We start from the raw sequence: 23,372 nt of genomic DNA on the forward strand, positions 1-23,372 counted from the left end.
TCCAAGTCTTTGCTCCCCTTCCTGCTTCCCACCCATGTGCCTTTCCCCATGCCCCCTCCTGGTGGCTCGGTCTAGGGCCTGGCCCACCCACACACTCAAAGCGCAGAGGAGGCTCCGGGTAGAAAGGTCGCCCAGTGGTTCAGTCACAGCCCTGGGGGCTCGGGCGTGCTGGGTTTGGTTCTCTGCTCTGCCACAGACTCCCTGCTTAGCCTTGGGAAAGTCACTTCACCTCCGTGTACCCTAGATCCCACCTGGGGCTAATACTGACCCTGCCTCCTAGGCACAATCCAGTCATGGCTGTGTGATGAGGGGGAAACAGAGACACCAAGGTGGGTAGATTGGGGCTGAATTTCTCCATGGCCTGAGAGTGAGAGCCAGCCCCACACAGGGGGAACGCACAGAGGGGAACGGGAGAGAGGGGCTCAGGCCAGCTCTGCACAGGGGGGAGTCGGGGCTTCAGCCCTGCAGCTTCTGCTACTCGGGCAGCGGGAGGCTTCAGCGCCGCATCTCCTGTCGGCGTCGGGGCTTCCCCCCCCCCCCCCCGAAACTGCCCTGCCCCCACCCACCCTAGGAGACCTGGGCTCCCTTGGTCCCCTGATGGCTGGTCACCCTGGTGGGTGCTGAGCACCCCCTTCTTCCCCCTGGTGCTCCAGCCCCAGAGCACCCACAGAGTCGGCGCCTCTGCCCAGATTAGGACCAGCTGCCTTGGGGCAGGTCTGGAGTCACCCCCTGAGTGTGGGGCTGGCCTGAGTCCCGCAGAGCCGCCAACCGGGAGCTGCCTGAGCCAAGCGCTGCCGGGCTGGACCCCGAACCTCCGACTGCCCCCCTGCCCCCGGTCAAACCCCCTCCCGGAGCCAGGCGCCCCACAACCCCCCCCCACGACCCACAACCCCTCCCGGAGCCAGGCGCCCCACAACCCCCCCCCCCCACGACCCACAACCCCTCCCGGAGCCAGGCGCCCCACAACCCCCCCCCCCCACGACCCACAACCCCTCCCGGAGCCAGGTGCCCCACAACCCCCCCCCCCACGACCCACAACCCCTCCCGGAGCCAGGCGCCCCACAACCCCCCCCCCCACGACCCACAACCCCTCCCGGAGCCAGGCGCCCCACAACCCCCCCCCCCCACGACCCACAACCCCTCCCGGAGCCAGGCGCCCCACAACCCCCCCCCCCACGACCCACAACCCCTCCCGGAGCCAGGCGCCCCACAACCCCCCCCCCCCCCACGACCCACAACCCCTCCCGGAGCCAGGCGCCCCACAACGACCCACAACCCCTCCCGGAGCCAGGCGCCCCACAACCCCCCCCCCCCACGACCCACAACCCCTCCCGGAGCCAGGCGCCCCACAACCCCCCCCCCCACGACCCACAACCCCTCCCGGAGCCAGGCGCCCCACAACCCCCCCCCCACGACCCACAACCCCTCCCGGAGCCAGGCGCCCCACAACCCCCCCCCCCACGACCCACAACCCCTCCCGGAGCCAGGCGCCCCACAACCCCCCCCCCCACGACCCACAACCCCTCCCGGAGCCGGGCGCCCCACAACCCCCCCCCCACGACCCACAACCCCTCCCGGAGCCGGGTGCCCCACAACCCACAACCCCTCCCGGAGCCGGGCGCCCCACAACCCCTCCCCCCCCGACCCACAACCCCTCCCGGAGCCGGGCGCCCCACAACCGCCCCCCCGCCGGAGCCGGCGCCCCCTAGCCCCCCAAACCCCTGCCCCGGGGAGGGGGAGCCACCGGGGGCGGGGCCTCGGAGCGCCCCCAGCCCCCCCCCCACTGGGGGTCAGACCCACTGGGGGTCAGACACCGGCTGCGGCCGGGGCAGGAAGGAGAATAGGGCCCCGTGGGAGAGGCGCCAGGCGCCGGGCTGGCCCCGGACCCTTCTCCCAGCGGCTAGGGCGGGGCCGGCCACGGTCTGTCCGGGCTTTCGGCGTCAGAACTCCCTGCTCAAAGCGGAAGTTGCGGACACAGGAAGTGAGGACTGCTCTCAGGACGCCATTAGGAGAAGGTCAGAAGCCCCCAAGGGGCGGGCGGAGGGTGACGTGGGCGGAGCGTGTCTCTCCCCCGTCCTCAGCCGCGTGTCGCCCGCGCGCCACAAGCAGCCCGGCCCCGCCCCCGCCCCCGCCCCCGCCCCCGGTCCGAGTCTGCGCCCCCGATCCCCCCCCAACGCCTCCCACAGCCCCCCCTCAGGCATTGGCCCCCGACACCCCTCCAGCCCCCCGCGGGCCCCCCCAGCCCTGCCCTCCATCCGGGGGATCCCTCAGACCCCACTCCCCAAACTCCCCCCAGGTCACCCCAACCCTTTTCCTCATCCCTCGGCCCCCAGCGTCCCCCGAAATGTGCTGCCGCCCCCAGCTCCTCCCCCGTCCTCAGCACCCCGCCCCACAGACTCCCACCCCTTTCCCCACTGCTGGCCCCCCTTTCCTGTCCCCCCTCCCCCCGTCCACCCCCAGCGTGCCAGGTTCCTCATCGCCCGTCTCTGCTACCCCCCAACCTGCCGGATTCCCCTTTTCAGCCACCGTGGGGCCCTCAAACGCGCCCCCTTGTCCCCTCTGGGGTCTCTAAATCCCCTATTTCCACAGTGCACCTTGGAGCCCTTCCCTCCTCTACCTCGAATCCCCCTATCCCCTTCCCTTGGGTCCCCCTGAACACCTCAACCCCACAGTCCGCCCCCCACAGATATCCTGGTCACTCAGTCACACGCTGAGCTAGTCCTTCAGGGGCCCCCACAGCCCACCAAACTTCTCCATCCATGAGCCCCGTGGCCAGGAAGGGGGGGGCAAGCTCCCAATGTGGCTGAGCTGGGTGTGGGTGTGAATCTTTTCCTGTCTGGTGTGTGCTGGGCTCACAAAGACTCTTTGCTCCCTCAGGGTGGGGTGTGGTTTTTGGCCGAAGGTGACACCGTTTGGGAGCCCTGTGGATGCGATGGGGTGTCTGGAATGGGGCGTGTGTGATCCCACGGTGCCCCTTCCCCTCTGCCTGCAGAGCTGAGGACAGACGGGTCTGAGGAGCAGAGCAGGAGCTCTGGGAAGGAGAACAGCGATATGAAGATGGCATCTAAGACGAGGCCAGGTGAATTCTGTGGAGGGAGACATGCTGGACAATGCCACAATGCCAAGGGTTGGGGAGACAACCAGGTGTGAGCCCAGGGCGCAAAGAGAGCTGGGGGAGGGTGTCTGTGTCTGTAACACTTCCCTGTCCTCTCTCACAGATGGAGTCCAAGAGGGATAGGAAGGAGAGAACGAGTGCCCCAGTACTCAAGAATAATAAGGTGCATCCTAGCTGGGCCCGGGGCTCTGCGGGGTTAAGACTAGTGGAAGGGACAAGAGTCTCCTGTGCAGAGTGATGATTTTGGGTGCAGGTGCACTGGGGTGCTTCTAATAGTAGCTCCGAGAACATCATGGGAAGGGGGTTCAGGGTAGAGCCCTGGGGTGTGGGAGATGCAAGAAGCAGAGTCTCGCCATCACGGCAGAGTGTGACAATAACTTTTGTTTTTCCTTCTTGCGTTGTGTTTGGCACCAAGGGAAAAGAAGTGTGTAAGTGTGTGTGTGTATGTTGGAGGGTGAGGGGGGCGGGGACAGAGTCCGTCCTGGTGGAGAGATGGAAAGCGAGCGAGAGCGCAAGCACTGTTAATGCCAAGCAAGACCTGTTCAGCTGGGAGTGGAGCAGCTGTCTCTGTCTGTGAGAGGAGTGCTTGGTTTGGGGACTGCTCATCTCTCTTGCTGGGAGTGGTGTGTCCAAGCCTAGCAGGAGGTTGGATCCAGGAGGGTGACTCCAGGTGCTGAGCTACTTTAATTTCTCCTATTCCCCCTCTCTCTCTGTCTTGTCTTCTGTGTTGGACAATGCACCTTCTCTGTCTCTTTGTCGTGCCTCCTACAACAGGCCATGGGCAGGAGAAGTGCGCATTGATCCCCACAGGCTTGGTCTTGAGAGCCTGCACCATCTAGCAGGAGGGAAGAGAATCATAGCGGGTCCTGGAGGCGACAATGGGGGAGGTGGGGTGACTGGCCACGCAGCCCGTTGGCTCTGTCTCTTTTCATCGCGTGGGACGGCTCTAGAGCATATGGGAGACGGAGGGAGGCCGAGCTCTCACGCACCAGTAGAGCTGTGGGCAGGGCTGCCTCGCTCGTCGGTTATTTCCTGCGCTTGCAGATGAGTCGCCCAGGAGCTCCAGGCAGAGGAGAAGTTGGAAGAAGTGGAGCTGAGCAGGCTGGACATCCTGGTAAGCAGAGATGAACAGTCCTGAGCTTTCTGCCTTTCCCAGCACTGGGTGTGAGTCAGCGGTGACGGCACTCTCTTCCTCAGCTCTTCCCAGGTTAGTTTTCTTCAGAGGCCGTGAGCTGCGTGTGGTATTAAGGGCAGGGGAAGAGACAATCGTGTCCTGTGCAGAGTGACTCCTTTGGGTGCAGGTGCAGAGATGGCATAATGGGAGGAGGGTTGAAGCCAGAGCCCTGGGGTGCGGGAGGAGCGAGAAGTGGAGCTTCGCCACCATTGCTTTTTCTTTCCCTCTTGTGTTGTGTTTGATACCAAGGGGAAAGAAGTCATGAGGACAGAGTCCAGCCCCGAGGTGAGATGGAAAGTGAGCGAGAGCAGTGACAGCGTGAATCCTGTTGATGCCAGGCAAGACCTGTCCAGCTGGGAGCGAAGCAGCTGTCGCTGTCAGTGAGGTAAGTGTCTGGTTTGGGGAGGGCTCTGGTCACAGCCCCCCTGGCTCCAAGCAGGGACTTCCCGTTAGCTGGGTGTGGGTTTCCTGACTAGCTGTGACTTCAAGGGAGATGATGTTGCCATTTGCGGGGGCTGATCATCTCTCTGGCCAGGAGTAGGGTGTGATCCCCAGGAGAAGGTTGGATCCCTGAGGGTGACTCCCTGTTCTGAGTTTCTTTCCTTCCTCCTAGGTTTCTCTCTCTCTCTCTCTCTGTCTTCTCTACTGTGTTGGCCAATTCACACTCAAACTCTCTCTCTCCTTTCATGGACACTTGTTATGTTCAGTTGCCTGCATCCTCTTCCTCTGCTCCCCCTCCCCCAGTCTCCTCTGGGCTAGGCTGGGTCTATCTGCCTATGGGCATGGTCTCTGCCCTACTGGGAAGGATGCGTACTGCCTGCCAGGCTACGGGGGTTGCTCCTCCCACTCCCTTTCTTCTTCGAGTCTGGGGAGACTTCATTGGTGTAACTGGGTCACAGCGTGAGTGGCCAGTCCTGCGTTTTGGGCTCTGGGGTCTGAGACGGAGAGGGGTGGCTCGCTCTCTTTGGGCAACTTTGGGCACAGGAGAAGTGGGGCTGGGATTAGAGATGCCAAGAACCCCCCTAATCACTCTCTAGTTCCATTACTACATCACCCAAAAGCCTCGCTCAGGGTCCACGCCCAGTACTGGGTTTCTGATTAACCTTTGGTGGGCCCAGTGCCAACATATTTGTGGGCGCCCCATGGCGGCAATGGAGCATGGCGCGGGGGGGGGTCTGTCCTCAGAGCGAGGGGTCAGTCAGGGGCAATATGGCATGGCAGGGGCAGCCCCGCTCCACCCAGCACGAGGGCACTATTTACGAACCAGCAGTTGCCAGATGCACAATGGCCCACCCAGCCCTGTGCTGCCAGCGTGCCCCTTCCCCTTGGGGGTGGGCCCATGCTGTGCCACACAGCCCCCCTGCCCAACACTTGAACATCCGCCCTCCAATTCCCTATGGCCAAAGCCCCCCCAGACCCGCTATGCCCAGCGCGCCCGCCCCAGACCCTGCCAAATATGCACAGCGCCCAGCACAACACCACAACTGTCCAGCACCCCCAACAGAACTCCCAATCCCTAGTGCCCCAACACACACGTGTTCCCTGCCCCCTCACAGCCCAGCATCCCCCGGCTCCAGGCCCTCTAGTGACCCACTCCCCCAAGCCCTGCCTCCTGGCCCCACTCACTGGCCCTGCTGGGAGGTGACTGTGTCAGCCAGGCTGAACCGCCAGAGCTGGACCTGGGGCGGGGAATCTCTCTGGCCCCTCGGAAGTGGTGCAATCAGCCAGTCCAGGGCCTGCCCCTGCCGGGCTCCATCAGGACCCATTTGCCTGGAGGGGCCCAGCCAAGCCCCTCCCCCCGCACTGCCCTCCCCCAACCAGCCGAGACTGGCCAGGCTTCTGCATCAGTCCCAGGCAGCTCAGCTCCGGGGAGACAGGTTGGGCCCAACAGGCCTGCAGCTGGAGATGCATTGGGGTCCTGCCAGGGGACAGAAAGAAGCTGGCAGGGGGGCCACGGGGTGGAGAGGAGCCCTTGGCCAGCCACGGAGCAGGCTGAGAGGAGTAAATGGTGGGCGGGGGTGGGGACCAGTGGGGTCTCGGGGTGCAGTGCATGTGGAGCAGGCCAGGGCCCCTTCTGAGCATGGGCCCGGCTCCATGGAGCCACTGGAGGTCTTGTTAACCTGGCACTGCCCATGCTTCAAAGGGGCCGTGGCCCAGCCCCTTCCACTTGCCATGTGCCCTCAGATCCCCCTGCCCGCTGGCTCGTCTCCCCTCCCCCCGTCCACTGCTCGCTCCTCTCAGCTGGCCAGGCCCGGGGCTCCTCTCCCCCCCTACCCCCCCGCCACTGCTGGCTCCTCTCCGCCGCGGGTGGTGGAAGCTCTACGGCGAAGGCTCTTTTGTTGGGCACTAGCTCTCTTAGCTCAGGACATGGGGCTCCCACCGGTGTCTCTAGACTTCGTCCTCTGCCCCGTCTCTCTGAACTCCCCAAGTCTTGTGGAAGCGAGCCTGCTCCTCTCGCAGGTGGCTGACAAAGGAGGCTCCGGCCCGGTGAGGCTCTGGCCTTGTGCAGAGCACGGTACAGCAGGGAGTTAACACTAGGGCCATAGTTCTTCCTTCCCAGAAACAGGACGTACGTATGGAAAATGGGGCAGCTCCCCCAGCCCCCCCAGGGCAGCGCAAGGTCAGTGTTTGTCAACAGGGAGCAGCAGGAACTCCTACCCCTGCATGGGCTGGGATGGATACCTGGCTGTCCTGGGCCCCTAGAGGTGTGAGAGCAAAGGGAAGGTTTGTTTGTGGATTTTCCCCTTCGGGGAACCGAAGGAGCTTTTTCTCTGAGAGCTGCATGGGAGGAAGCGAAGGCTCAACCCTGAGCTGGAGGCTGGCAGCGATATTCTGTTCAGGGCTGGTGGAGGGAAGCTCCCCGCAGTGAGGCTTGGAGGCTCTCTGCTAAAATCTGGCCTGGAAGGTGTTAGTGTTGTGATATTTGTTCAGTGCTGATTGATTGGCTGTAGGAGCTCTGTTGGAAAGAGTGCCACCCTGTCACAAAAATAAAGGGAAGGGTAAACCCCTTTAAAATCCCTCCTGGCCAGAGGAAAAATCCTCTCACCTGTAAAGGGTTAAGAAGCTAAAGGTAACCTCGCTGGCACCTGACCAAAATGACCAATGAGGAGACAAGAGACTTTCAAAAGCTGGGAGGAGGGAGAGAAACAAAGGGTCTGTGTCTGTCTGTGTGATGCTTTTGCCGGAGACAGAACAGGAATGGAGTCTTAGAACTTAGTAAGTAATCTAGCTAGGTATGTGTTAGATTATGATTTCTTTAAATGGTTGAGAAAATAGCTGTGCTGAATAGAATGAATATTCCTGTCTGTGTGTCTTTTTTGTAACTTAAGGTTTTACCTAGAGGGATTCTGTATGTTTTGAATCTAATTCCCCTGTAAGGTATTCACCATCCTGATATTACAGAGGTGATTCTTTTCTTTTTATTTCTATTAAAAGCCTTCTTGTAAGGAAACTGAATGCTTTTTCATTGTTCTCAGATCCAAGGGTTTGAGTCTGTGGTCACCTATGGAAATTGGTGAGGATTTTTACCAAACCTTCCGCAGGAAGTGGGGTGCAAGGGTGGGGAGGATTTTGGGGGGAAAGACATGTCCAAACTACATTTCCCAGTAAACCCAGTTAGAGTTTGGTGGTGGCAGTGGAGATCCACGGTCAAAGGATAAAATTAATTTGTACCTTGGGGAAGTTTTAACCTAAGCTGGTGAAAATAAGCTTAGGAGGTTTTCATGCAGGTCCCCACATCTGTACCCTAGAGTTCAGAGTGGGGGAGGAACCTTGACAACCCCCAGCTCTCAGTTCTGCTGACTTTGCAGGTGGACGCTGCCTTTTGGGTCCTAGTTCCTGTCGGGCTCCCCGTCTGCGTGCTGGGAGGAGCCATCCTGTTCTCTGTACAGCAGTGAGTGCATGTGCTGGGGCAGGGCGGGGTGGGGGGGACAGGGGGAAATAAGCCGTAGGCAAGAAAGGGGGTGGGATGAAGAGGGCTGGGGCAATAGGGAAGGAGCACGGGTTGGGGAAGAGAAGGGGATGGGGGAAGCGGGGGCCCGGCATGCAGCATCCCCTTGGCAGCAGCTGAGGCTCCCCATTAAGCAGGCCCATCAAACCCTCACCCTGACAAGCCCCCACCTCCCCTGCACCTGGACCACCCCGATAAGCCCCCCGGACACCCACCCCACAGAGCCCCAGCCTGCTGCACTTGGACCCGCACTCCAATGAGCCCTACCTCCCCTGCACCCGGACCCGTCCTGCGCTGAGCTCCCCACACCAACACACCTCCTGCTGAGCCCCAACCACCTTCACTTGGAGCCCTCTGCAGAGTACCACTGTGCCTGCACCTGGAGTCCCCCAACGAGCCCCCCAACAAGCCCCTGTGCATCCAGATCCCGCAGTGAGCCACCTCAGCCTGACTGCTCCACACAGAACCCTCTTACCCCACCCAGATCCCCTCACACTGAGCCCCTCCACACTTCGATCCTGCCAGGCTGAGCCTGTCTGCCCACACCTGGTGCAGGGGCAGTGGCCAAGCGTGTTTCTGGGGCAGGTTTATCCCTTACACTGTGTCAGGGTCGGGTGCAGCCTCACGGCCGAGTCCCTATCTCGGGAGGGGAGGGGAAGGCTGCAGGGTGATGTCCCACCTCCACGCAGCCAGTGGCCTCTGCTCCCCACTGCCAGGCGGGAGCTTCCACATTCATTTATTGACAAATAACATTTGCAGAATTTTAAAATAGTGCACAGAATTTTTAATTTTTTGGTGTTGAATTTCCTCAGGAATATGGGGTGCTGGGCAGTTGTGGGGGGGCTGTGAGAGGGGCACTGGGCAGTGGGGAGTGTTGGGCACAGGGATCTGTGAGCCAGATCTCTGGGTGAGGGGGCACTGGGCATGGGAGTTGCTGGGCATAATAGGGTGGGGAGCAATGGGCAGGGGGGTGGTATGGCAGAGCACGCTGGCAGCGCAGGGCTGGGTGGGTCAGTATGTGTCTGGTGGCTGCGGGTTTGCAAACAGAGCCCCTGTGTGGGGCTGTGCAGACCGGAGCTGTGTCTCCCTCCCTCCACCTCCCTGTGCCTTACCCCTGGCCGGCCCCTGGCTCTGGTGATCAACGCCCCCTTGTACCATACCCCATTCCCCCATGGGGACCCACATATATGTTTGGTGCCGGGCTCACAGAAGGTTAATTGGGCCCTGTCCACACCTCCTTGTGCTGGGCACTGCACGGACACCCAGAGGGCCGGCAGGATGCATGAGGAGATAGATGAGTGTGTGAGGCAGATGGGTGAAGGGCTGTATGTTGCATACAGTGGGGGTGGATGGGGGGCTTTAGGGTTGGATGGACAGCGGGACAGGTGGAGAGCTGCAGGGACGGGTGGTGATGTCATGGGCCAGGGGGTGTGATGGGTTCAGCTCATGGGTGCTGGCCCTGTCATCTCCTGCCCCATCTGCCCTGGACTCTGCCCCGTTTCTTGCAGGCAGCACTCAGCAGAGTCAGGCCCTGTAGCGTTACACTGGTGCCTCCATCCCGTGTGTACACCTGTGCACAGGGTGCTGCTGGAGAGCTCAGGCCTGGGCAAGCCAGCGGGCTCACGGCTGCTGAACCAGCTCCTCCAAAGACTGCCCCAGATCTCCCCCTCCTTGAGCAGCAAGACCCTGGCCGGGGGGGCTCCTTGTCCCTCCTTGCACCCAAAGCAGCCTGCTCGGCAGAGAGACTGAGGTCCCCTGCCTCCGCCCAGCCTCTAGCTTGAGCTGCTCCAGCCCCGAATTGCTGGTATCCCAGCCTGGCTGGAGTTGGTGTGATGTCCTCGCGGAGTCAATTCTTTCTCCCTGAGAGATTATGATTTTCCCCTCTGCAGTTAGTTGGTCTTTCTCTGCTTCCCCAGAACCCCCTCCCCAGAGTCTGTCATTGCTTCCCCTAAAAGCTGCTTCCCCCTTTGGGTCTCTGTGTTCTGGGGTCTCTACTGTCATCGGGACACTGCTCTGGCTATGGGCAGGTGCTCAGCAAGGTGAGGGTTGTAACTCAGAGCTTTCTTCATCAGAAATTTAAATAAAATTAGCCTTTGCCTCATTCCTTAAGGTGCAGAGTAACACACAGGCACACGCCTGCTCACCAGGGATATGTGTGGGTCGGTGTCAGGGTGCAGGGCCCCCTGGTGCCCAGGTGAGGCAGTGCATGGTGAATATCGCTCCTGTTGGGGCACTGACCCCTGCTGGCCAGGTGGGATAGTGCCCTATGTGTATCTCCCCCCCTGCACTGTGATAGTGACCCCTGCTGACCAGGCACGGGAGTGCCCTGTAGGTGCCTTCTTGTTGGAGCAGTGACTCCTGGTGGCCAGGTGCGGCAGTGCCTGGATGTATCCCCCCTCTCATTGCTGCAGCGACCTCTGGTGGTCACTGAGGGCAACTGCCTATGTGACCCCACCACTACCATTGTGACCAGCCTGCAGAGTAAAGGTGCGGCCGAATTACCGCTGCCGCGGAAAGACGAGGGCCGCCCTGACAGCACACGGAATGCCCCCTTTCCCAGGGCCGCCGCAGCACTTGCTTGGGACGCTGGTGCCTGGAGCCGGCCCTGCTGTGCTGGAATTGAGGGGGAGTCGGGGGCAGCAAAGCAATGGCTCTTCCCCGGGGGCTGCCTGCAGGGGTTGGTCCCTACCCACTTCCGGAGTCATCAGCCCTGTAGGAGCAGGCAAGCGGTGGGAGTTCCAACCTTCCCAGGTGCGGTGGGGCTCGGGCTTCAGGCTTCTGCCCTGGGATGGGGGGCAGGGGGGCTCAGGCAAGATCCATGGAGCGTGGGTTGGGGGGGGGAGAAGTCTGTAACTCATGCAGTTATCGATATGTGTATGACCTCAAATATTACCAATTTGCTCCCCCTCACCAAAAAACCCCCCAAACCCAACCAACCATCTCCCCAACAGACTCTCCATCTGGAAAGCATTCATCCCTCACACTGATGAAAAGACTCACAGTAGAAAGAGGATCAGCTTTTAAAACAATCCTCCTGCAAGACGAAGAAACTCACATCTTTAGACTCAGAAAACACTCCCAAGAAACGTTAATAACATGTTGTCATGAAGAAATCAAAGGGACGGGGTCTGAGGCACCGGAAGTGGCCGTGGCAGCCCTCTCCCAGCTGCCCTCCCCCCTGGACCTGGGGCGACGGTCCGGTTCCGACACGGGGGAGCCGGAGCGGAGTGGGGGGTGGCTGTGGACAAAAGGCCGGGCCTGGCCTTTGGGGGCGGGGGAAGGGGTGTGCTCCATATGTAATTCTGGGGGGTGGGGCTGAAGGGACACCCCAGGGGTGTGTGATGAGGGAGGAACTGGGGGAGGGGAGACTGGCGGTTAAGGGGGGGCTGCAGTGAAGGGGAGTATGTGGTAGCAGTTGGGGGGCTGAGGCTATTTGCTGTGTGGGGATCGGGGAGCCTGACTAAGTGGGATGCGAAGGCTGTGGTGTGGGGGGGTCACAGAATTGTCGGTGGGCTTTGGGGGAGGACTCCATAGCTAGCGGGGCCCAGAGTGCCACGGCCAGTTTGTAGGTTCTGGGGGGTCAAGGTCTGGGATCCAGTGGCTCCTGTGAGGTGCCCCAGGGCTATAGTGACTGGCAGGGGGCTGGGCAGCAGCACCAGGGTCCTTGAGGAGGGGCTGGGAATGAGGACACTGAAGGCTATGATGGGGGAGGGGAGCCCGGACAGCACCATGGCCATTGCAAGGGAGGTTTTGCCGGGGGGGGGCCATTGGAGAGTCTGAGGGGGTTGTTGCTTAGGGAGATGCTGTGGGTGTGCGGTTGCCAAGAGGGACCCCCCACCTTCCACAGCCATTGCTGGGGAGCTTGTAGGGGGACCACAGGGAGCAGGTTTGTGCTGAGGTGATTGGAGCCGGAAGGGGCTGGGGCTGTAGGGATTGGAGCAAGGCAGGTGGGGGCAGTGTGGTGGGGAGGGCACTGCAGCCATTGGGGGAGGAGGGACCTGGAGGGAGCTGGGTCCGTAGGGAGGGGGGTAAAGGGGTGCGGAGGTTGTAGCAAGTGTGGGCCAGGGGTTCCTTTGGTCAGTAGCGGGGACTGGGGGTGCGTGTGAGACTTGTGCCATCCCCACTGAGAAGCTGACAGGAGGGGACATATAGGAGAGGTAGGGAGGCAGAAGCATCTGCCCCAGGGGAGGTAGCAGAGAGTTTGGGTGGGGTGGGGGAACAGCCTGGAGGTGAGGTTGGCTCTGGTGCAAAGTAGTGTGTTGGGAGGAAGAGAACGCACGTGTAAACACTGATTGAAATTACACAAGTGCCACTTTCTCCTGCAGCCAACCCTGGGGGCCGCAGTGACAAGAAAAGGATTTACAAGTAGGAAAGTGAGATTGAAACGACAAAGGTTAGCAGGGGGATGCTGAGCGTAAGACCTGAAATGTATCCGTGTGGTTCCCAGGATCAAATCTCAAGAAATGCTCTGACAGTCTACAACCAAAGCGCACCCAGCTGAAGCTCTGGGCAGCCCTTCACAAGCGGTTCTAAAAAATACTTCAACAGAAACTCTAGACTGGAGCCTGCCCCCGATCAGAGCAGGAGCCCCAACGCACCTCTACTCATTGACACCCCCCCCCCAGCCCTCGCAGGACAATTTAACTGTCACAGCAGCAGCCGCATTGAGTTTGCTGTGGCCATAAGTTCAACTAAAGCAAAAATGTGTTTGGGAATCACGGGACTGGATGATAACGGCCTAGTGGCGTTAAAATCCCTGGCTGGTTTAATGCCTTTGACCCCTCTCAAAAGAAGCTGCTCACAGGGTAAGAGGCTCCTGTGACACTTGAAAACATGCAGCAGTTCTACTGCTGGAAGGGCAGGGCCAGAGGAGAGGCCCAGCAACCTGCCCCAGGATTTGGCATTTCCTCAGGATTATGGGACCTTCCCTGAACACTGTTAGATGCATTAATTGATTTTATTGGGGGAGGGGGGACTGTTAGACAGTCATTTACAATTTTTCCCTTTATAGACTTAAGCAACCAAATAAAATATTGTAAACTGCAGAATTCTGTAGCTCTGGTCCCTGTTGCTGCTGCCCCATTCTGTAGCCCTTGGTCCCATTTTACTCCTTTCTTGCTGTCTCCATTGGATTGGTCTGTAGGATGAGCTCATGGGCAATACGGAGCCAGCTGGGCTTGCCTGAAGAACAAGTAGAGCTCTACAAGGTATCTGCAACCCTAGCTCCCCTCCCAGGGACTACAGCTGGCCAGGACAGCCCATTAACTGCATTGGAGGCTTGCTCCTCCTGCGTATTTCCTCTCCAGGTAGCTTTTCTTGCTAGCAGGGTACCAATGTCATGCAATGAGTGACATCTGGTCTGTGCTGCCTCTGCCCTCATCATTCTGCTGCAATGCTGTCAGTGCAATATTGTAACTGCTCACGCTGTGGCCACTGTGAAATTGCTATGACTGCATGGGCAGACGGAGCAAAAATCCAGTGGAGAACTGCTCATCTAGGCACTTCTTCAATTCAGGTAATTATGGATCTAAATCCCCATGACTGCTCTGAAAGTCTCAGCCTCCGTATTGCCACCACGTGATTTTATCATGGGTCTCATGGTATTTGGGGTTTCCAAGAGCCCAGCTCCTGGCGTCCAAGGGCTAGATGAGAACTTTGGCTTTCATTTAAGAAAAATAAAGTTAAGTTTCTAGCCCTAGTGGATGCAGAGAATTGAAAATGTGACCTCAATCCACCCGAAAGGCTCAGGAATCAAACAGCAAAGAGTGCCCCTTACATGAAGGGGGACCCTGGGGAAGAGCAGACCCCCAGCCCAGCATTAAAACACAAGACTATTTCTATAGAAGGCTCAGTGGGGTGAGTTGAATCAACTTTCTGGTCTAGACAGGTTCTCATAACATGCTCGGTAGGTTTCCTGCCTTTTGTCTCTTCTCACACAGCCCAGTTCTCTTCACCCCAAGCCCCATTTCTGCTGGGTGGAGTGATAGTGATCCTTGCTCTTCTCCCCTCATTCCCTCCGCCGATCCCCAATGTCTCCCCTCACTCCCCGGAGTGTTTCTAGGGCCTATCAGATCAAACCCCAGGAGTTTGGCTTTGACACCCAAACAAACCCAGGACTTTGGCATCCAAAATCTGGAGGCCTGTTTGTGATGGGGTGTACCTGGCCCCTTGTGGCCTCCTCCTGGTGGCCCTGCAGTCCTACTCCCTGCCCCAGGAAGGAGCAGCAGAGGGGGCTCCTCTAGGCTTGCCTAGAGAAGCCTCATGGAAGCAGCCAGTCAGAGCCCAGCAGCCTCCTATAAAAAGGAGCTGCAGGACCTCAGCTGCTCAGTTCCTTGCTGGGGGTGGAGGAGCAAAGAAGGGTGCTCAGCTCTGGCCAAAAGGCATTTGATAGGCTGCACGAGCTAAACTGGGGAGTGAGAGGAACTGAAACCGTTACGAGGTAGAGGTGGGGAGAGGCCCAGGGAATGTAGCAGGAATTAATGAAAGGAAGCAGTAGGCGCTTGCTGTTGACAAGATCCCTGGGCTGGAATCTGGAGCTGTGAGTGGGCCTGGGTTCCCGCAGTGATGAAGTGGCCTGAGCCCTGGGCAGGGGACAAGACTCCTCTAGAAACCTGAGCAAAGGGCTGGATTTAAAGGGCCCTGAGGTGGGGCTGAAGACTCTGGTGAGGGCAGGCAGGCAGGCAGACAGCTGGCTGAGCTCTTTGCTACCCGGGAAGGGGTTCATTTTTGACTGTGAGACCTGGCTGGAGGTGTGAGTCACTGCAGACATGCCTTGTGAGGTCAGCAACATACAGGGGGCACCAGGAGTGGGGGAAAGATTGCAGTACCACACCCAACTAGTAGCAGGCACTCAAGAGACAAATACCACTCTGTTCCACTGTGGATAAGTGCTGAAATCATCATTGGGCCAGAGAACGTGAAGGACTCTGTAGTCCAGTGGTCAGGGCATCCACCTGGGAGGAGACCCTGGGTCTAGTCTGCCTGCTCCAATCACTCTTTCATTATTTATCCACAGGAGAACAGCTTCAACAGGAGAAACGGAGGGAGCCCCAGATCAGAATATCCCAGTGGTTAGAGCCCCTCCTGAGACATGGGAGACTCCTGTTCAAATCCTCTCTCTCCCTCTGGCAGACAGGAAAGAACTGAATCTGGGTCTCCCAGGTGCCAGCCGAGTGCTCTGAGCACAGAGCTAAACAGTGTGAAGTGGGGACCACACCATCCTGCAGAGTTGTTGCAAGTTTGTTACCTCGCTTCTGTTCATAGTTCTGGTCATAGTAAAGGGTTTATCTAGACACTGAGCTACTCAGCTCTAATCCTACATCGACACTAGAAGATGCTCTAAGCTCCTCCCATCAGCTTAATTGCCCCACTCGCCGTGAGAGGCGTAGCTCTGTCAGCGGGAGAAGCTCTCCTGCCGACACAGCGCTCTCCTCAACAGCGCTTCGATCGGGATCACTTACGTCGCTCAGGGGGTGGATTATTCACCCCCCTGAGCGCCGTAAGTGATACCGAAGTCAGTTCTAGTGTAGACAAGGTCTAAGATACCAGAGCAACTGCTGCTGCTATTTCAACAGGAAGAGAAGGAGGCGGCTGCAGGATGGTGAAGGAGAGAAAATCAACACTGCAGGAGCAGGAGAAGGTAAAGACCAGGAGAATCCAGAAGCCAAGTCACCAGAGAGGCACAGGGAACCTCTCTGCAACCTCCCCAAAACTCTCATTTGAAGAGGGGTGTGGACTGTGGAATATGTAGCTTTCTCCCAAAAAACATAAAGAAATAGCTTTGAGCTCTGATGCGCTATGTAAGGTCAGTTCTTTGATGGGGTTAGTGAGGGGTTCGATGCCATTTAACTAATCCACTTTCAAGTCACACCTTCTACTAATCAAACTTCATTTTGCTGAGTGTCCCCCTGTTGGCAAGCCCTGAATTCTCCGCGCTGACCCGTCCCATCAAGGCCCTGGGTCTGTGGTACAGGAAGGGCTTGATCACTTTTTATAGTGGGGGAGCTGAAAGCCGGCTAGCTGGACTCCCGTGTGTTCACAAGCAGTGTGAAAAAGCACAATTCCTGCTCACACTGCTCAGGGACAGCACAGCTCCGGGGTTCTCAAGGATCACACAATAATGCTAGCTTCAGAGGCGTGCGCACGGGGTGGGCCCAGGCACACCCGAATCAGGGTCGCCCCAAGTGCAAAAAAAAAAAGGGGGGGGGCGGCCGGACTGCTGGAGATGGGGGGCGGGGGAGTCTTGGGTAGGGGGGCCCTGGCCCAGCCACTCTTCTCCGCCCCCGCTTTCCCCTGCGGGGGAGAAGCTTGGTGGGGCTGCGCCCCGGGCTCGGTCCTGCTGCTCCGAGGCTGCTGGCAGCCAAGTTCCCGCCTTGCCCTGCAGCTCGCTGCGGACTCGCCCCACCTCCGCCCCCTGTCCCTGGTCCGCGGTGTGCCGGGCAGAGAGAGGGGGACATGGGGAAGAGGCGGGGACAGGGCCTTGAGGAAGGGGGTGGAATCGGGGTATACCCCCTCCAGCCCCCTCCTGTGAACCGCTCAGGGCAGGGGCCTGGGAGCGCCCCCACGACTCCAGCGCACCTGCCCAGCCCTGACCCATGCAGCCCTCTCCCACACACGGAGCCCTCTGCTCTGACTCCTGCACGCCCCAGCCCTGACTCCTGCACCCCCTCACACACCCTGCCCTGACTCCTGCACCCCCCTCACACACACCCAGTCCCCAGTTCTGACTCCTGCACCCCCTCACACACCCTTCCCTGACTCCTGCACCCCCCTCACACACACCCAGTCCTGACACCTGCACCTCCCACACACCCCACTCCCACCCTGAGCACCAAAGTGGAGCTCTTGCACCCTCCCCCCCCCCCCCATACCAACCTGCACCCCTGGCACCGAATGGGAGCTGCCCCAGGTAAGCGCTCCAGACCCCCAACCTCCTGCCCCAACCCTGAGCCCCCTCCCTCATTCTACCTCCTGTTCAGACCCTGCGCCCCAACCCCCAGCCTTCTCCTTCACACCCACCCCTGTGCTCAGTGCACCCCCACCCTCAGCTCAGTGCAGAGCGAGATGACGAGAATAGGCTAGAACCAGGGCTAAGGTATGTAACCACCCTATGTGGGCAGGAGTGGGGGGGAGCGTGTTTAACCCTTCCCAGCCCTGCTGTGCTTGCAGTTTACCCCCAGCCCCTCTCTTGCTCCAAGGACAAACCCTAGCTCCTGCCCCACTGTGCTTTTGCCCTCAGACCCTGCCTCGCTCCAATCAACAGGGACTAATCCTCCCCCCAGCCCCCGCTGTGCTCATCTTGCCCCTGTCCCCTGCCTCACTCCAGCTGGGGACCAATCCTGCCCCCTGCCCCCCATGCCCAACTTTGAGGGTGGATAAAAATCAATGACTTTTTTAAAAAAATCAAATAATCTGATTTTTTTTATTTAAATTGGATTTTTGAGGAAAAAATATCTAAAGATTGTTTTAATTAAGGTACATCAGAGATGCTTAGTTTTGCGGTTCTCAAACTGTGGATTTGTGTCTCCAGGGATAACGTGCTTGTTAACAGCAAAAAGGTTTTAAATAAATAAATAATATAGAGAGGTGAGAAGTAACAGACCTCAACTCTATTGTCCCTCTGCAAATTTGTGGACACAGGGTCAACCCCTTACCTCTCTTTAAAAGTGAAAAGTTTCAAAAAGTTCAATGAATAGAAGATTGTTGGGGGCAGAATAGATCTGGACAAGGAAAAGAAGTCCGGAGATAAATGTGAGAAGTGAGGGACACATGCTTTTTGTTAAACTATTATGTTTGCTGTTGAAGAAAAATATCCAGAATACTTCACATTGTTGTTTTAGTTAAATAAAGCAATTTAAATATCTGTCTGGGGATGTTCTCTTCCTAATACAGCCTGGCAAGAAAATCCTCCAAATATTAATGATTAACCTGTTGAATTCACCTCCCAATAACTTCATAAATATCTGTGTCAGTTACCTTTGGTAAATGAAATAACCAAACACTCATTCATTTTGTGACATAGCTGTAAAACTCATCTGAAAAGCTTTCAAAGTAAATCACAGTTTAAAAATGTACAGTGTTTCCCTACTAAAAGTGAAACCTACATCAAACTCTGAGTTGTGAAGAATGTGTATTAAGGTTATAACAAGCAACAAGAATGCACTTTTATGTAGAAAACCATGATTAAATGGAGTCTTCCTGACGAGTGATTTAAATCAAATCCACCCTGCCCGCTGTACTCTTGCCCCGGCCTCTTCATTCCCCAGGGGGGCCCACAAATATGTTTGGTGCCAGGCCCACAAAAAGTCAATCTGGCCCTGTTCCTAGAACGAACCCTCATTGAGTGGGGCGATCCCCAGGGAGCAGCTCCAACCTCCAGAGTGTCTGGCCAGCGACAGGACATGAGCACGGCAAGGGAGGGGGTGGCAGTGACATCACACAGGCCTTTTGCAGGAGCTCAGCCGATTGGTCAAAGGTGGTGGGGAGGTGGTGACCTCACAGACAGATGCTGACATCAGCCAGGCAGGTTGGGGAGGGGCCAGGGAAGTCTCCTTCTCGAGGTCTCTCCGTGAGGACTGAGAGGGGATCAGGGGTCACGTCCGTGAGCGCCAGGAGGAACCTCTGTCGACTTTTCTCCTTTCCTTTCAGTGATTTGACGAGAAAACAGATGTCCCTGTTGAGAAGGTAAGAGCCTGCTCAGGGCTGAAACCTCTTCAGTCGGATCCGTCTGGTGACAGTTGAATTCTAGGCGTGGGAAACACAAGCTTAAGGAGGCAGAATTTTATTCCGCACCTAGAATTTTGTCCCTTAGAATCACTGGGGACATGAGGGTTTGTCTGTTTTATTTCACCTTTTCCTCCATCCCTCCCTCCTTTCTCTTCTTCTCTTGCATCTTTTGTCCTTTCTCCTCTTCCCCTCCCAACACCAGGAGGGGTGTGTGTGTGACGGGAGAGTGCTCTGCAGCTCATGTCGTGGGAGGTCTGCCCAAAAATGTGGGGCTGAAATAGTGCTCGGGCAGTGATCCCCACCAGTGACCTGGGCCATCCTTTGGGCTCTCTGGTGAGAACTCTCAGCCGCCAGTCCTCAGCCTCTACCCTGATTGGCTGAGCAGGGGGTTATGGACAGGGAGGAGACTCAGGTCCTTGTTGTTCTCTTTTACGACCAAGTAAGTTAGGAAGTCACAACCAGTCATATGGTTGACGAATTTTGCTGCTTCTCTGCATTAATTGCCTCTGAGCAGTTCATGATTCTCTTGAACATTCCAGTTCTCCTCAAATACTTGCTGAATAATTCCTGTGCACTCTTGTTGGTCTGGAGCTCATTTGAGAGCACTTTATTCAGGTCATTCAGTGTATGAAATTGAAGATCCGATGGTTAGTTTGAAAATCAGGGCACTTGGGTCCTATTCCCAACTCTGCCACTGACTGGCTGTATGACCTAAGACAAGTCAATTCTCCTTTCTCCGTCTTAACTTTTCCCTCTTCCAAGTAGGGGTAATAACAGTCCACTCCTACCTACCTCACGGTGGGTGGAGGATGCGGATCCATTGGAGAGTGTCACTAGGAGTAGTGCATAATATGAGGTGTCCTATCACGTTTACTCAGATCAGATTATGACATAATAGACTAGCTGAAATAGTCTATTTTATTTGTATTTTCTTATCTAATTTTTGAGATCTAAGTATCTCCTCTTTGTGTGCGATGAGACAATTTAACACACTGTGACAAAGAGGAGATGCTTTTGTTTGGCAACAAAATCTTTTTGCAAAGAACTCTCATCCCACTTGTTATGATTTCCAGGAACAAACTGGTTTAGTCTGAATGGGATTTTCTGACAGAAACGGTTTCAATGAAATTTCCCACCATCTCGATTCCTGGGCTCTATCCCTGCCTCTTGGGGGTTTGTTGTCCGTTAGGAGTCAGGACTGGTGGCTTCTCTTTCTGGCTCTGCCACTGCCTTGCTGTGTAGGCCCTTGGGTAGGTCACTTCCCTTCTCTGTACCTCAAGCTCCTCCCCATCTGTTCAATGAGAACAGGGACAATTCTCCAACTCTGGGCAGTCGTGATCCTGAGTGAGATAAAGGGCGTTAAAGCCCTCTGGGAAGGAGAAAGGGGAGTTTCACGGTGTTTAGCACCAAGGAATTCTAAAGTTTGCTAAAATGTCTAGTCTGTGGAAACAAGAAATGGTCAGGGCCAAATTTTTTAACCACTGCCTTTTTTAAAGCCCATTCAGGGATGTGAGTCCCTGCCTTTTAGGTACCTGGGGTCCTTTGCCAGCAGGAGAGAAGAGGTTCCTGCCTCTAGTTTTGTGGCCTTAACGAACCAGGTGCTGTGCCCCAGTTGTCATCTGAGATCCCTGAAAAAGAACATCTTCCCGTCCAGTAACAAGACAGGGCCTATCTTTAAAAGGGGAACAAAGAGAACCCTGGGACTTACAGACTAGCTAGCTTCACTTCCATAGCTGGAAAGATCCTGGAATACATTCTTAAACAATCAGTTTGTCAGCACCTACTGGATAATTCGGTTCTTAGGACTAGTGAGCATAGATTTGTCAAGAACACATCATTCCAAACCAATCCTATTTCCTTCTTTAGTAGGGTTACGGGCCTAGTGGAGGTGGGTAAAGAGTAGATGTGATCGATCTTGGTGTTACTAAGGCTTTTGACACAGTCCCATAGGACATTCTCACAAGCAAACTAGGGAAATGTGGTCTAGATGCAATTAGTGTAATGTGGGTGCAGAGCTGGTTGAAAGCCCATCCTCCAAGAGCCCTTCTCCATGTTTGGCTGTCCAACGGAGAGGGTGCACCTAGTGGGTCTGGCAGGGATCAGTCCGGGGTCTGGTACTGTTCAATATTTTCATTAATGATTTGGAAAATGGAGTGGAAAGTATGCTTCTAAAATATGCAAATGACACCAAGCACTTTGGAGCACAGGACTGGAATTCAAAAAGCCCTTAGGAAATTGGAGACTTGGTCTTCTTGAGCCAAACTCCATGACTGGGCCCCACTCTATAGACTGGGCTGAAGTGAAACCCCAGAGCCGAACACTCCTTCTCCTGGGCCGTGCGCTCCGACCTTTAATGGGCAGATGCTGCTTGGCACTGTCAGAGCAGCTTTTGCTGGGGGATTCTCCCAGCACTGTCCAATCGTGGAAAGTATTCAATCCCCATTTGACTGCTGGGGACAGAGCCATAGAGGGGGAGCAACTTGCCCAAAGTCCCACAGGAAAAGGAAAACAACCAGCAATGGAAGCAATAGGAAACCCAGCAATGGAATTCAGGAGTCCTGGCTCCCAATCCCTGGTCCAGTCACTCCCGCAGAGCACACTCCCTCTCAAAGGCAGGGGAGCGGACACGAGGGCCTGGTTGTAATTGCCAGCTGTGGGAGGGAGTGTGCAGCAGTGGTTAGTGAAGGGGCCTGGAAATAAGGACTGCTGGGTCCCATCCCAGGCTCTGACACTTGGTGTGAGCCTGAGCCAATAGCTTCCCCTCCCCAGGCCTGTTTCTCATCAGTCGGGTTGGGGTTGCAGTCCCTACAGCCCGGGGGGGCTGGGAGGCTCCAGGAAGGTGTGTAAAGTGCTGGGATGTCAGGATCCGGGAGGCTCTGTCACCTCCACACTAGCGCGGTGTACTGCACCCCCTGCTGCAGGCCGAGTTTCTCTGTCCCTTGGCAATAAGACAGACTCTTGTTTTCACAGCCAGTCGATGGCCCAGTGTCATCACCCTGCCTGCTGGCTGGGCGGGGTAACTCCTCAGGTCACCACCACCCTCTCCAGCCTGCCTCGGGCTTGGAGAGTGAGGAGATGGGTGAGGGACGACACTGAACATCCTCCATCCATCGCTCCATCACCAGAGCAAGTGAGTGGCATTAGGGTTCCTCTGTGGCGTTCCCTGTCTGTCTGGGGAGAGGCAGAAAGAGGGGGAGAGAATCTCTCCCAAAGGAGATTGGATTTGCAAACAGCCCCCAGGAGTCCCTGGCTCTCAGACCAGGGAGGGAATTCTCCAGAGCCATCTCCAGTGTGTTTGGAAAGGTCCCAGCAATGGGGCTCCCAGCCCTTCCCTTGTGGGAGACTGTTCCCCAGGCTGAGAGTCTCTGAGCTGGGCCAGACCCTGTGAGCTCCTGAGCATGGAAATCAATGGGGGGAAACAACGAGACCCTGACCTTGCTATGCCGAGGGAAGTGGGGAATGGTTTGAAGTGGGGAATGGTTTCCCAGGAGAAGTCCGGACTCCTGGGTTCTGTTCCTGCTCTAGCCTGGGTGGGGGCAGAGGGGGGAGATGGGAGTGTGGCCTGTGATGGCAGGAGGGAGCTGCTTGTCCAAAGTAACTGATGGTCTTTGTGACTGACCCCAGTGCTCGAGAGGAGGAGACTCCCCAGTTCTTGCAGCACCAGGGATGACGAGGGGGAAAGTTGAGAGCAGATCATGCAATGAACTGAACTTCTGCCAGTGTGTGTAGCTTGCACTCCCTGTACCCCTTTGGGGGGAGAGGGGAAAGGAGCTGCTCTGGCTGGGGCAGGGATGGGGAGGGACCAAAAAGGCTGGTTAGTGAGAGGCTGCCTTGAGCCCAGACTCACGGCTGCTCCCCGCTCGGGTCCAGGGTGGCCCGGCTCCTGAGGGTGTTCAGGAAGAAGGCTCTGCAGGTGGCCCCAGAGCCTGAGGGAAGCAGCTGCCATCTTCCCCAGGAGCAGAGCGGCCCCTCCGTCCCCGCTGGCGGGGAACGAGCTCCCGGCCGGGCCAGGAGGTGGAAGTGCCCAGCCTTCTGGCAGAGGAAACCCGCTCCCGGCGCAGATGCTGAGGTGGGAGAGACAGTGGCCAGGCCAAAATGGAGCTGGCCCAGGATGCGGCTGGGCAGGCAGGACCCAGCCCAGGAGCGGAGCCGGGCAGGGTGGCTCTGGGGCTTGTTGTGTGGGCAGCATCGGCCCCAGGAGCCCAGCCCTGATTTCCAGCATGAGGCATCGCCCTGCCCGGTCACTGAGGACCTTCCAGCCTCCCCAGGGCAGGAGGTGGAGGATCCCAGTCCCAGCACCAGCAGCTCGGCCCGCTCCCCATGGGACAGCAGCAGCGCCTGGGACTCGAGCAGCAGCCAGGCCGATGGACGCTTCTGCTTTGTTCCAGGTGAGGAGCCAGGCTGGGTGA

The 23,372-nt window shown here is 57.3% G+C and overlaps 1 long non-coding RNA gene across 5 annotated transcripts; it reads left to right on the top strand.

Moving 5' to 3' along the window:
- The first annotated feature begins 2,678 nt into the window (after nt 1–2,678).
- Nucleotides 2,679–23,099, top strand: LOC141999977 (uncharacterized). Of its 5 annotated transcripts, XR_012642138.1 has the most exons (6): nt 2,679–3,079; nt 4,160–4,322; nt 4,539–4,674; nt 8,099–8,181; nt 21,934–22,093; nt 22,919–23,099. It is a non-coding gene; the product is annotated as an uncharacterized LOC141999977 (long non-coding RNA). The 5 variants fall into 5 exon arrangements; XR_012642136.1 differs by lacking the exons at nt 8,099–8,181; nt 21,934–22,093; nt 22,919–23,099 and adding exons at nt 3,219–3,278; nt 15,813–16,431 and having other exon boundaries at nt 2,680–3,079; nt 3,890–4,322; XR_012642139.1 differs by lacking the exon at nt 8,099–8,181 and having other exon boundaries at nt 2,690–3,079.
- The last annotated feature ends 273 nt before the right edge of the window (nt 23,100–23,372 follow it).

Source organism: Natator depressus, chromosome 16 (assembly GCF_965152275.1).
Source record: "Natator depressus isolate rNatDep1 chromosome 16, rNatDep2.hap1, whole genome shotgun sequence".
In the NCBI taxonomy this organism is placed as follows: Eukaryota; Metazoa; Chordata; order Testudines; family Cheloniidae; genus Natator; species Natator depressus.